Genomic DNA, 12,356 nt, shown 5'->3' with positions numbered 1-12,356 from the left:
TCGCTCTGTGTGTACTAATACGCGTCGTGCGGCCGTAATCACGTGGGAAACCTTTCCACATGAGTCAGCCGAGTACGAGCGACAGGTCTGCCATCGCACCTCGTGTACGCGACACTGCTGCCATCTGTATGTGCGCATATCGCTATCCCATCACTTTCCTCACTTCATTGTACACGGAGGCTACAATCTGAACTGGCAAGTACTCGCCGCAAATAAAGAGCCATACGTAAAAGTGTTACCTTAAATTGGCAGGAAGTAATGTAGTGTACAGATTACGTTTCTGAGTGTTATGTTTTATTAATATGTGCGTTGAGTCGCTCCATATCGCTGAACTTTCCCTTACTTGATAGGATTTACGGTACACGATGAATGAATGAACGAATGAATGAATGAATGAAATCAGTGAATGTTGGCGAAGCACTACAAACATTTCGTCTCAGACTTTTCGGCGTCACTGTATAGTCTTACTGAATGGTCCTGTAGGGTTCACTTACCGGTTATCGGTGTTTACATAAATGTGTCAGTACTGTTATTCTTGGAGAGACGCCGTAAGACGGAGCGCCGGCCTTATTCTTTCACGTAATTTGGTGCGGAGGAGAGCAGTAAAGGCGCCGAAAGCACGGAAGATAATGGCCGCCGGCTAAAAGCTCGGCAGGTGTTTGTGTCTGTGTGGCTTTCACGTCGCATCCACTCTGCTGGCGTGTTGCCTTCCGTGCCTCAGCACAGCACACCACGTAGGCAGCTAGCCGATACTCTCACCCGACTAGCTAGCAACCGCGTCCCACGTCCCACCACCCACCACTATATGGCGCTCTTCACACGTCACATTCCTAGTGCTTGACAATTTGTCATCTGTTACAGCTTCAACAGTGGCAGCTTAAAAATCAGTCGGGCGTTTAAAGAAACACTTCCTTTTTCGTCTTTCTGCAACTAGCTGGTTCGATGTGGCCCGCCACGAGTTCCTCTGCTGTGAAAACCTCTTCGTGTCAGACTTCCACCGTCCCCAATTACTTGCTGGATGCATTCCAACCTCAGTCGTCCTCTACAGTTTTTATCTTCTTAAATCTCACAAATATCATTGAAGTTATTCCGCGATGTCTTGCCGGCCGCTTCAGTCTGGAACCGCGCGACCGCTACAGTCGCAGGTTCGAATCCTGCCTCGGGCATCGATGTATGTGATGTCCTTGGGTTATTTATGTTTAAGTAGTTCTAAGTCTAGGGGACTGATGACCTCAGATGTTAAGTCCGGTAGTACTTAGAGCCATTTGAACCATTTGAGCCGTGATGTCTTTAACAGATGTCTTACCAGTCTGTCTCCTCTTCGTATCCATATTTTCTACATGTTTCTCTCCTCGGGGATTCCGCGGAGTATCTCGTCATTCCGTACCTTATGAGTCCTCCTAATTTTCAACATTCGTCTGTAGCGCCATATCTCAAATGCTTCGAGTCTCTTCTGTTCCTGTTTTCCCACAGTCAATGTTTCACTACCATACAGTCCTCTGCACAAACAGTACATTGTTAGAAATTTATTCCTCAAATTAAGGACTGTTTGATACTGCTGGACTTATCTTGGCCAGGAATGGCATTTTTGCAGTGCTGGTCTGCTTTCGATGTCCTCCTTGTTCTGTTTGTCATTGGCTATTTCCTTCACTTGGTGTACTAAGCCGTGCCGTAATTCGATGTGATGTTTACCAGTAGTCTCGTTCGTGCTGGCTTTACTCTGGTCTTACTTCGCTTTACTCTCACAAGGGGACCTCACGCTCCGCATACTGTGTAGCTTTTGAAGGTCGCTGCCCAGACGTCAGGTTTCTAAACCAGTGCGACAGTTTTCTCAAAAGCACCCGAAAAGACTCACCTTACAACTTTTTCGTGAGTTCTTAACTGAAAAACATAGACAACTTACTGACGCAGTCGCTGGCAGCTTAGATCATAGTGTATGACTTTTTTATTCGCTGATTCAGTGCTTGCTAATAACATTTTTTTTACTTCTGTTTAAATTGTGTATTTGCTACTAAATGTAAATGTTAATTAACAAATATTTAATCATGATTTATTAGTAAAAATAACTTCATTTTAACAAGTTTGCTTGTGTGGCCATCCTCAGCAGGAAGGATATAAATATTTGTTTTGTAAATAAATCTGCCTTTTCCTGCTGCTAGTTACTTTATTTATCCCATACGCGTTTCGCCTTCTCCTGTTCTAAGGCATCATCAGTGGGATGTATAACTATACAGTTTTGTTAGTTATAGATTATTTGTACAAAAAATCGCGAAGTGGTTTGATAATCTATAATTAACAAAAGTGTACCGTTACAGATGCCACTGATGATGCCTTAGGACAGGAGAAGGCGAAACGCGTATGGGATAAATAAAGTAACTAGCAGCAGGAAAAGGCAGATTTATTTACAAAACAAACTTCATTTTATTTGTAGTTACAAATACTATGAAAATAGTTCGAAATTTAATAGACACATGCTAATTCCTTCGTGGTTAAATGAAAAAAATTTTGCATCGATATTACTGTTCAGCCTCCAGAGATAAAAAGCACTTTATTTTCTGTTTCGTTATTACTTTTTCTGCATTAAATTTTAATTTATTTTGCGTAATTGGATTGTCATAACCGTCACGATTAAAAATAAGACGCTGTTTTTACAAAAATCATCGTTCAGTATTTATTGCGTAAAAGTAAAAAAATGATTTCTACTCTTGCGTGCGAAACGAAAGGACGGAAGTAACTTCCGCATGATGTTCTCACTCCCCAGGATCATACCTCGATGGAACTGGGACCATACATAGAAACAACTACTGCATTACAATGCAGAAGGTAAGAAAGAAACACGCGATGAGGCGAAGAAAAATGACAATGAGTTCAGTGAAGTCACCGCAGTTCACGGTGGTCCCCTGCAGATAAGAGCTGCCGGATGGTCGCTGGTGTATGTGGACGTCTCCCCAGCACACCTCACACCTGCTGCACGGATATCCTATCATTGCCAGATCTCCTGCAGTGTGGAAGGAGTGGAGTGTGACAATAACCTGTGTGCTCGCCGTGTTCAAGGATTTGGAGGCCGGTACGCCCACGCAACATTACGTCTCCCTACAACACAGCATGTGGACCACCAAAACGGCCGTGTTCGGCGCTGTTGCCGAGTGCACGGCCCGAATTCTGGCCGTAGAGTACTGAGGCTGGGTCTGCTCTCGTCCAAGAAGAGTACGCTGCGCCACTCTAGTCCAGCCCCGATGCTGTTGGCGCCATCGCGACGGTGCGGCTGCAGTGCAGGTGCCGGCGGGTCCAATGGACTGGTCGCCAGGCAAACACGGCACACCCGTGCGGTCGCCTTACCACTGTGCAGGACCACTATATATGTGGTTGCAGTTGCACCCGCTGTGTGACCAGGTTTCCTTGTTGTAACAAGTCACCCGCTGCTGTAATTAACCATAATCGACCCCCACCTCTGCTTCCGGCAGCAGTGGCTGCAGTTCAGAACCCTCCCAAGCTGTGAGCAGCACCGAACTCTCGGGCTGCGCTCACCACACTGCGTGCTCCTCCCCCTCTCCCGATGATTCGTTCCCGTGTGGAGTCACCCAGGTGTTTAATTGCGTAGCCTTCCGCGGCCAGAGTCACTCGACGTAAAAGTTTTCTGCGTATGGTACCGCGTCATAATGTAAAAAGCTACTGCTGCTGGAGAAAAACAGGAGAACGGAGGGCACAGAGTATATCGCAAGCCTACCCATACAGACAGGTATCTGCACGCCCAGTCCTACCAACACCCAGCGCAGAACAACTCCGTCATCCGCTCTTTGCCAATACGTGCGCAGCGCCTAAGTGATGCTCAGAACATCACACCTGAGCTGAAAAGGCTACGCACAACGTTTCTAGCCAATGGCTACACCAATAAGTCGATAAACACAGCCTTGCCGACGAACACAAACAAGAAAGATAAGCAAGAAATAGACAAACTGCAGCCGACAGTGCGCTTACCATATGTGAAAAATGTCACTGACCGAATAGGCAAACACCTTCGCCGCGTTGGGGTGCATCCTGTCGTAGGATCCAGGACGCGCTAGGCTCCACTAAGGACAGGGTGGGTGCATTACACACTGCAGGCGTTTACAAGGTGGAATGCGAATGTGGAGAGGCATACATCGGCGAGACTGGTAGCCCAATAGCAACGCGCATTCGGGAACACGAGCGTTATATTCGTCTAGGGCAACACAACAAATCCGCAGTGGCAGAACAACAGAAAGACTGCGGAAAAGAAATAAAATTCAGCGAAGCCTGTGTGTTGGCCAAACAGCCAATTATTACGAAACGCCAAATCAGAGAGGCCATCGACATACTCAAACACCCTAACAACGTGAACAGGGAGGATGGACTCGGGCTTGCCCCACCTTGGCTGCCGGCAATCAGAGCCCAGCAGACCGCACTGTCAACACGAGGCGCGAGCACTGCCGGCGAGTAACTGCCGCCGCGCGTCCGAGGTCCAGCAGTTTGTAAACGGCAGCAAACTTCTCATTCGACGGTGGCCACCAATCACGGCACATAACACAAGAGCCAATAGACAACAGGGGTCGCTTTCTCCCTCCACCGCAACAACCTATTAAAATAAAGTTCCCTCTCCTTCTTCCTTAAGTGGCGTAATGGCATGCGCAGTGAACAGTAACAAGAAGATATGAAGGACACTGCCTAGCTACAACGCACGTATCCTGATGTTCCTTAAACCTGGCAAACCGCCGTCCGCCGTCTCGTCCTACCGTCCCATCAGCCTTACCTCGGTCTTCAGCAAGGTCCTGGAATCTATCCTCACCCGCCGCATCCACCAGCATCTCCGCCAGCACCGCCTCCTTCCCGTTACCCATTGTGGCTTTCGGCCGTCCTTCTCTTCCGACGACCTTCTCCTTCACCTCACTCATCTCCTTTCTGACCAGCTTAATTCCCGTCGCTCCGCAATCTTCCTCTCCCTGGACCTCGAACGTGCTTATGACCGCGTATGGCATTCCGGTCTCCTCTTCAAGCTCCAAACTTTCGCTTCCCACTAACTACGTCCGTCTGATCGGCTCCTTTCTCTCCCAGCGTCCTTCCTACGTCACCATCCATAACACCTACACCTTTTTCCGCTCCGCCGGTGTGCCCCAAGGCTCCGTCCCTTCTGTACCTTTTGTATACGGCGGACATGCCGCCGCCGTCACCCCCCGTCCACCTCCTCCAGTTTGCCGATGACACCGCCTTCCTTGCCCTTGCCCCCACCCTGCAGCGCTCCCAGCACCTTCTCCAATCCCATCTTGACCGTTTCACCGCTTGGTGCAACCAGTGGTTGCTCAAGGTCAATCCCTCCAAAACCCAGGCGATCATTGTAGGCAAAACCACCCCTTCCTTCCGCCTCCTTAATTTCTATCTCACCATCTATGGCCGTCCTATAGCCCTCACCCCCACCCTTAAGTACCTTGGCGTCACCCTCGACCGTCGCCTCTCCTGGACTCCCCATCTCCGGACAATCCAAGCCAAGGCACGTTCCCGACTCCGTCTCCTCAAGCTTTCCGGCCGTACGTGGGGTCTGGACCCCTCCACCGTCCTCCACACCTATATATCCCTCATCCACCCTATCCTCTGTTACGCCCATCCGGCGTGGATCTCCGCCCCCCCCCCCCCCTACCTTTGCAAATCACTTCAGATCCTCGAACGCCATGCTCTCCACCTCGCCTATCACATCCGTCTCCCCTCCCTCACGCGGATCCTGTACGACCTCATTCCGTTCCCCCACCTCCTCCTTTTCCTTGAAAGGATACGGATCATGTACACCTCCTGTAAACTCGATCCTCCTCACCCGCTTGTCTCACCCATCCTCTCCCACCCCCGCCCGCTGCTGCGCCTGTATTCCCTCGTCCCACCCGGTCTCCATCTCTCCACCCTCCTTACCCTCTCCCGAGGTGGCTCCCGCCAGCTCCCCTTCCCCCCCTCCCCCCCGCTTCCGGTGTCCTTTCCTCTAGGCACCCTCCCTCCCTCCCCTTTTCCCCCGTCCCCTCCCTCCACCCCTCCTCTCCCGGGCTTCCCCTCCCCCTCTCTCCCCTGCCCGTGGCATCTCTGCTCTCCCCTCTCGCTCTCCCACTCCCCTTCCTCTTCCTCCTCTCTTGACAGGTCCCCGGACTCGTACACGCTACGTGGACTTTCGCGCGCCGGAGGTCATCCCCATCAGTGTCTCGTGTGTGTTCCTTCGTTTGCGTTCAGTGTTTGATCGCCGTCACGCCACCACTGTTCCTGTGTGCCGTCGCCATCATCCGTGTTACGTGCGCCGTGTCAACTAGTGTCAGTGATGTTTCTCGTCCAGCGTGAACGGCTCCATGTTTTTTGTTTTGTTTGTTTAGTGTCTACATTTTTTGCCCGCCGTGTTGACTGTATTCTCTGCGCCACCTATCTGTACTACTTATTGTCAAACTCAAGGCTGAAGAGCGGCGTACTATGCTGCTGACAGCCCGCCTTTGTATAAGGTGTTTAAAATTACAATAAAGAAAAAAAAGCAAGCTAGAACGCACCATTAGACCCAGAAGAAGGCCGCTGCAACCGTGGCCGAAACGTTGGTTTCTCTCCAACAGCAGTAGTTTTTTACATTATGACGCGATACCAAACCCAGAAAACTTTTATGTCGACTGTCCACCCAGATGTTGTCTCCGGCTCATGCTGTAATGAAGAACACCTTAACTGCTCGCCGATAGACACACAGTGCCTTTTCCCCGTTCCTTTATTTGCCTCGAGCTGCGGGACCAGCACCATTGGCCGCCGCGGTCACGCTTACCTCACACGTACGGCGTCCAGCCGTCTGCGCACAGCTCGGAGACTTCCGGCAACACGCTCCCACCACTTTGATTCATTTCCACCTACTAGTTAATACGTCACTTCAACTAGCTGCACCTACAGTTTTGGGGAGTAGTGTACCGGAGTGAATCGAACCAGAAACTTGACGATACTCTGCATACTGAGATACTGTCGAATCTGTCAGTGAGGTGACACGGAAATTTTTATGCTTTGTAACGCTCGAAAATCTTCAGATCTTCGAAGCAGACTTTTCCGAGCGTTTTTTAGGAGTGCGTCGTTCAGATTTAGGAAACTGATATGCGGGCTCTGGCCTTCAAGTCTTATACGTGTCAACAAAACGGGGCAGAACAGAGCAGTCCATGAAGTAGCGATCCATCGTCAGTCCGCATTGCAGACCGCACTCAATGTTGGGCTGAGCTGCTGCCTCCGCAGGGCTGTTAGTCGACAAAATTATCAGAAAGGGCTGATAGCGGAGTGCCCACCTTCTGTGCTCCCATTAATGCTCGACCCGAGGACTGGTTGGCAGCACATCTCCAGTCTTCACGTCTTTCTGACTTCTTCTAATTACAGCCCTCTTCTTTCGTGTATGTGATGATTTATTACGTCACGACCGCGAAAGGCTACCTACCGTACGTACAGGAAGCACACTGTAGTGACTCGTATAAAGAGTCGAAGGGCACGAAAGGGAAGCAAAGGTTGAGAAGGCGCCGACACAGGATTGTAGCCTATCTGGTGCGTTATTCAGTCTGTACATTGAGCGACGACTAAACGAGAGACATGTTTGGACGGAATAAAAATTCAGGGGAAAGAAATGAAAACTTTGAGGTTAGTTCTTGACGTTTTAATAGTGTCCGAAACGGTACGGGACTTAGAAGAACAGTTGAGCGGAATGGATAGTGTGTTGAACAAATGTTGCCAGGTGAGCGCCAACGAAAGCGAAGGGACGGTAGTGGAGTGTAGCTGAATTATGACGGCCGATGTTCAGGCAACTGGATTAGCAAACGAGTCAGTGTAAGCATTAGACGAATTTCGCCATTTGGACTGCAAAACGCCTAACGACGACAGAAGTAAGGAAGTTACGAAATCCAGACCGGTAACATCGATATCAGATTTTCTGGAAAAGAAACGCTATTTGACGTCTAATATAAATTTGAGTGTTAGGTCTTTTCTGAAGGTAATTGTCTGGAGGGTAGCTTTGTGCACAAATGAAACGCGGACAGTAAGCACTAGAGGCAAGAGGAGAGTAAAAGATTTAGAAATGCGGTGCGCAGAAGAGTGGCTCTTGGTGGAATCCTTCTAGACAAAGTCCGGAGGGAGCCGTTGCATGACTGCTGCCTTGCGATATCCTCCCGTCGCAGGTTAGCAGAGACTACGACTGCGGGGCAAACCGCGTCCCCGGGGCTGAACGGCGAGCGGCACTGTGCTGACGTCACGGAAGACAGGCCGCCTTTCTGGACCGGTACCGCTGGCTCAGCGACGGGTTAGGGGTGGGGGTGTCTGCTGCCAGGGGTGGAAATCGCACGTCGTCCCTTTGGCGCAGCGGATAGCGCGTTGGACTTCTAATCCAAAGGTCGCGGGTTCGATCCCCGCAAGGGATGGAAATTTTTAATACTTGCCCCTGTAAGTCACGGGCTACTCGTAGCCTCAGACTTTCCGTTCCGGATCATCTGCGGCATAATACACACATTGGGCTAAATGATTTGCTTAGCCGTGCCGGTTGTCTCCAAAAGCGTACCACACATCTGATCATGTATTTCGGTCTTAGACAGAAAAAGTTCCGTTTTACTCGCTTATTGCTCTGTAGGTGTTGGTGCTTCCCCATTCGTTTGCATTTCAAATCAGACTTTTCTCTGATGTCTACAGGTACATCTACGGTACAGCGCATGCCAGAGGGTGCTTTATGTCGGTCTTTCTTCTTGTCTGTGCGGTCCATAGGAGAGATGAGCGTTGGGGGCGGTAGACTCGTTCTGCAGTCTGTCGCAAATTCCGCTCCTCTAAACGCCCTCAAAACCTTTTCGCGAAACATGGCGGTCTTCTCTCTATGGGACCGAGCGAGGTGGCGCAATGGTTAGCACACTGGACCCGCATTCGATGGGACGACGGTTCAAACACCCCCCCCCCCTCCCCCCCCCCCCCCCCCGGCCATCCTATTTTAGGTCTTCCGTGATTTACCAAAATCGCTTCAGGCAAATGCCGGGATGGTTCCTTCGCAAGGAGACGACCGATTTTCTTCCCCGTTCTTCCCGAGCTTGTGCTCCGTCTCTAATGACCTTGTCAAACACTAGTTTCCTCCTCGTCCTCTCTTCCTCTATGGATCCGTATCTAAGTTGACGGAACATTTCGCTGACACCCTCGCACTGATCAAACCGACTGCTAACAAATCTAGCAGCACACCTCTCAACTGTTTCCCTGTGGTTTAAGTTAGTTGGGAGGTCGGGCGAAGGCAACACCACACCCACTGCAGCAGTGCCGTGTCTAGTAGATACATCACTGAGGTGTTCGGCTTGATGGCGTCTGTATGTTTTACAACAAAAACCGTTGAAAACATCGCCACGTGTACTGCCGTTATTATTAGGACTAACAGAAAATGGCCTGACGTTTTTGTTTTTTTCCTTCTGAATGCACCTTATGTGTCATGAATTGTATGCACTGTTTTCATTGTCTGGCTTACACTTTCTTTTGTTTCTGTTGCAGGTAAGACCTTAGGATACGTACACCGGGACTATAGCCGACGTCGGCTACTGGGCAGTTCCAAGTTCAAAACGAAGTGTAAAGGTACGTATTGTGCTAACTGTGTGGGAAAAGTGTTGTGGCGACTCGTCTTCATGTGCACCGTGTGGTCAGCTGTGGACAGACAACAAAGTGCTCCTGAAATTTGCACTGAGCTTAAAGATACGCAACACTCTAAGGGGAATTCCCATTTTATTTCTCACACCACTACTTTCAGTCACTGCGGTACAACTCCCCCCCCCCCCTCCGCCCCCCGCCGGGCACACTTTGCATCGTTCCACATTTTCCCATTTCATACACATGATTTATTTTTTTTATTTTTTATTTTTATTTTTTTTTTAGATACCGGACCTCAGTCGGTAAAAACAGAACCTTAAAGGATCACTTTGTTGTCTGTCCATCTGTTTGTCCGACTGTCAAAAAACCGTTATTCTCAGTAACGGGTGGACCATAAAGTTCAAATTTGTGTCACATACTGCAGTTTATGATCCCTTGGCGGTGTTAAACATTGAAGCTTCTAACTCAATAAACTAAAAAGATATGTCCATTTATGAGACACATTTTAATACTCATAAATCCAATCATCAAAATCTATAGGGTACTCCCCGTTGACCTACTATCATGAAATTGTGCAAGAAGCAAGTTTCACGGTACAAGTAAAGGAAAAAAAATCCGTAAATTCTTAATTTGTGATTATATTTCATTTGTCATTCGCTCTCGGAAGTAAACCTTGAAATTAAAGCAGACAATAGTTCTGTATTCAGGCTGACTGGGTCGCAATGGGAAAAGTCACATGAGGCAAGGAATGGCTTTATTGCTCACATCACGTGTTTCGGAATTTATCCATCATTACATATCCGTACATAGATATGGCGTTTCAACTTGTACGTGGAAGAAATATTCGTAGACGTGGAGTAATCGTTCTTGCATATCTAGTGAAAGATAAATTCCGAAACGCGTCATGTGAGGAATAAAGTCATTCTTTGCCTGTCGCTTGACTTTCGCCATTGCGAGCCAGTCAGCCTCAATGGAGAACTAGTGATTATTATAATAGTGGTCGCCTGCCTCCTGCCACATTCATGTTATTGAAACTAAAATGTGCTCGAAAACCTGGAAATTCTTAGGACCTGTACCAGTGTCGACAACAGGCAAAAATGGTCGAGTTTCTCGATTCTCGGAGTGGATGAACTGTCTGTAAATACGTGATTAGGTTTGTACGGAACTCAGTGCGCGAGTCAAATTCGCGGGCACAACTCGCTATAGTGTTTTAGGAATGAGTTGTTTCAGAGATAGCTTTCCCGTAGAGTCTTGGAGGTGGAACTGTAGCTATGCAATTCTTCTCGTCCTTCGCTTCGGTCAGTTTCTTTATCTTAGGCGGCTTGGTAGCTCACAAGGTCCTTCGTTAGTTTTGAAGTTTTGCTTGTAACTTTCGTCAGGGCCTTGCATTCTGTGATATTTCTTCTATGCACACCTTCAGCCCACCTTTAGCTTGCCATGGCTTTTCCTGGATAGAAATCATGACACAATCTGTTTCATTCTGCAGTGTCGAACACAAGTTTTCTTACGTCCGTGATGCTTAAACAGAACATCTTTTCTTAAAGTGTAATTCAGCTTCGTTGGAAAATAGTTTACTGCGGCCGAAAGTTTGTATATCCCTCTTTGCATTTTTGTTTTTCTTTTCAGCACGCCCCTGAGCTGTTCGCTTAGGCACCTTTTATATGCGTTCACATTCATTTAATGCGTGATATCCGTTTTGATATACTGTTAGAGCTAAATGAGATTCATCTGCGCTCCGTCTTCCTTAATACCGTGCTGTATCGTATCATAATATAAAATAATTATTCAATGAATAACTTAGGGTAAAGAATGCATTAGGAAATTCGCCATATAATTTCTAAACATCATGTTGCACTAATAATGATAAAACCGATTTTCAGAGCTCACTATTCGAGAAAATTTCTTAAACTGAACCGGTATAGTGTTGGAAACTTAGTTGTATAGCCAACGTTGCCATTTATTCTGCTTGAATTTTCTCCAAACCAGCCACAAGGAATACAGGATCTGTCTGAAAACTAAGGGTATCTCATGTACATTCACTCATGTATGAAACATTACGTTGCCACTTACGGCATAACTGTAATTCTCTTCGGCACACGGACAAACGCTGTCTTCAGACGGTCTCTTCGTCATCTCGGAGAGTTCGTAGCTGACAGTACGACGGCAAGAAACACGCACTCCACGCTGAAGTCACTAAGTGTCAGACAGCACAAGAGATACGAATTTTATAGTCGCGGTACAGATTAGCTGTGACCTACGATTGGATAGAGTCGGTAGGCGAAAGACAAAAAGCTTTCGTTAGAATCCCAGTCCGACACTCAGTTTTGATTTTTTGTCAGTCTTCAGCTCAGAGCATATTTCGCTGCAGAGCGAAAATTCATTTTGTAATCACAGCATTCTTAAATGCTTATCTAAGTTCTCCTTCGCAAAGTATGGCTGATCTGTTGTAGTACGCCCGCATCTCGTGGTCGTGCGGTAGCGTTCTCGCTTCCCACGCCCGGGTTCCCGGGTTCGATTCCCGGCGGGGTCAGGGATTTTCTCTGCCTCGTGATGGCTGGGTGTTGTGTGCTGTCCTTAGGTTAGTTAGGTTTAAGTACTTCTAAGTTCTAGGGGACTGATGACCATAGCTGTTAAGTCCCATAGTGCTCAGAGCCATTGTTGTAGTACAGTCACGATCAGTATACCTAAGCGGTAGCAGACAACTGACGCGCGACAGACTGACGTGTCTGAGTTAGCTTCCGGGCGTCTATAATGCGCCATGA

At 48.2% G+C, this 12,356-nt stretch overlaps 1 non-coding gene across 1 annotated transcript; it reads left to right on the top strand.

Annotated features, from left to right (window-relative positions):
- Window positions 1-8,332: 8,332 nt before the first annotated feature.
- On the top strand, window positions 8,333-8,405 carry Trnar-ucu (transfer RNA arginine (anticodon UCU)). Its single transcript has one exon. It is a non-coding gene; the product is annotated as a tRNA-Arg (tRNA).
- The last annotated feature ends 3,951 nt before the right edge of the window (window positions 8,406-12,356 follow it).

Source organism: Schistocerca nitens, chromosome 12, assembly GCF_023898315.1.
Source record: "Schistocerca nitens isolate TAMUIC-IGC-003100 chromosome 12, iqSchNite1.1, whole genome shotgun sequence".
NCBI classification, from domain to species: Eukaryota; Metazoa; Arthropoda; class Insecta; order Orthoptera; family Acrididae; genus Schistocerca; species Schistocerca nitens.
The sequence above is the reverse complement of the archived record's forward strand: the minus strand, read 5'-3'. Positions and strand labels throughout refer to the sequence as shown.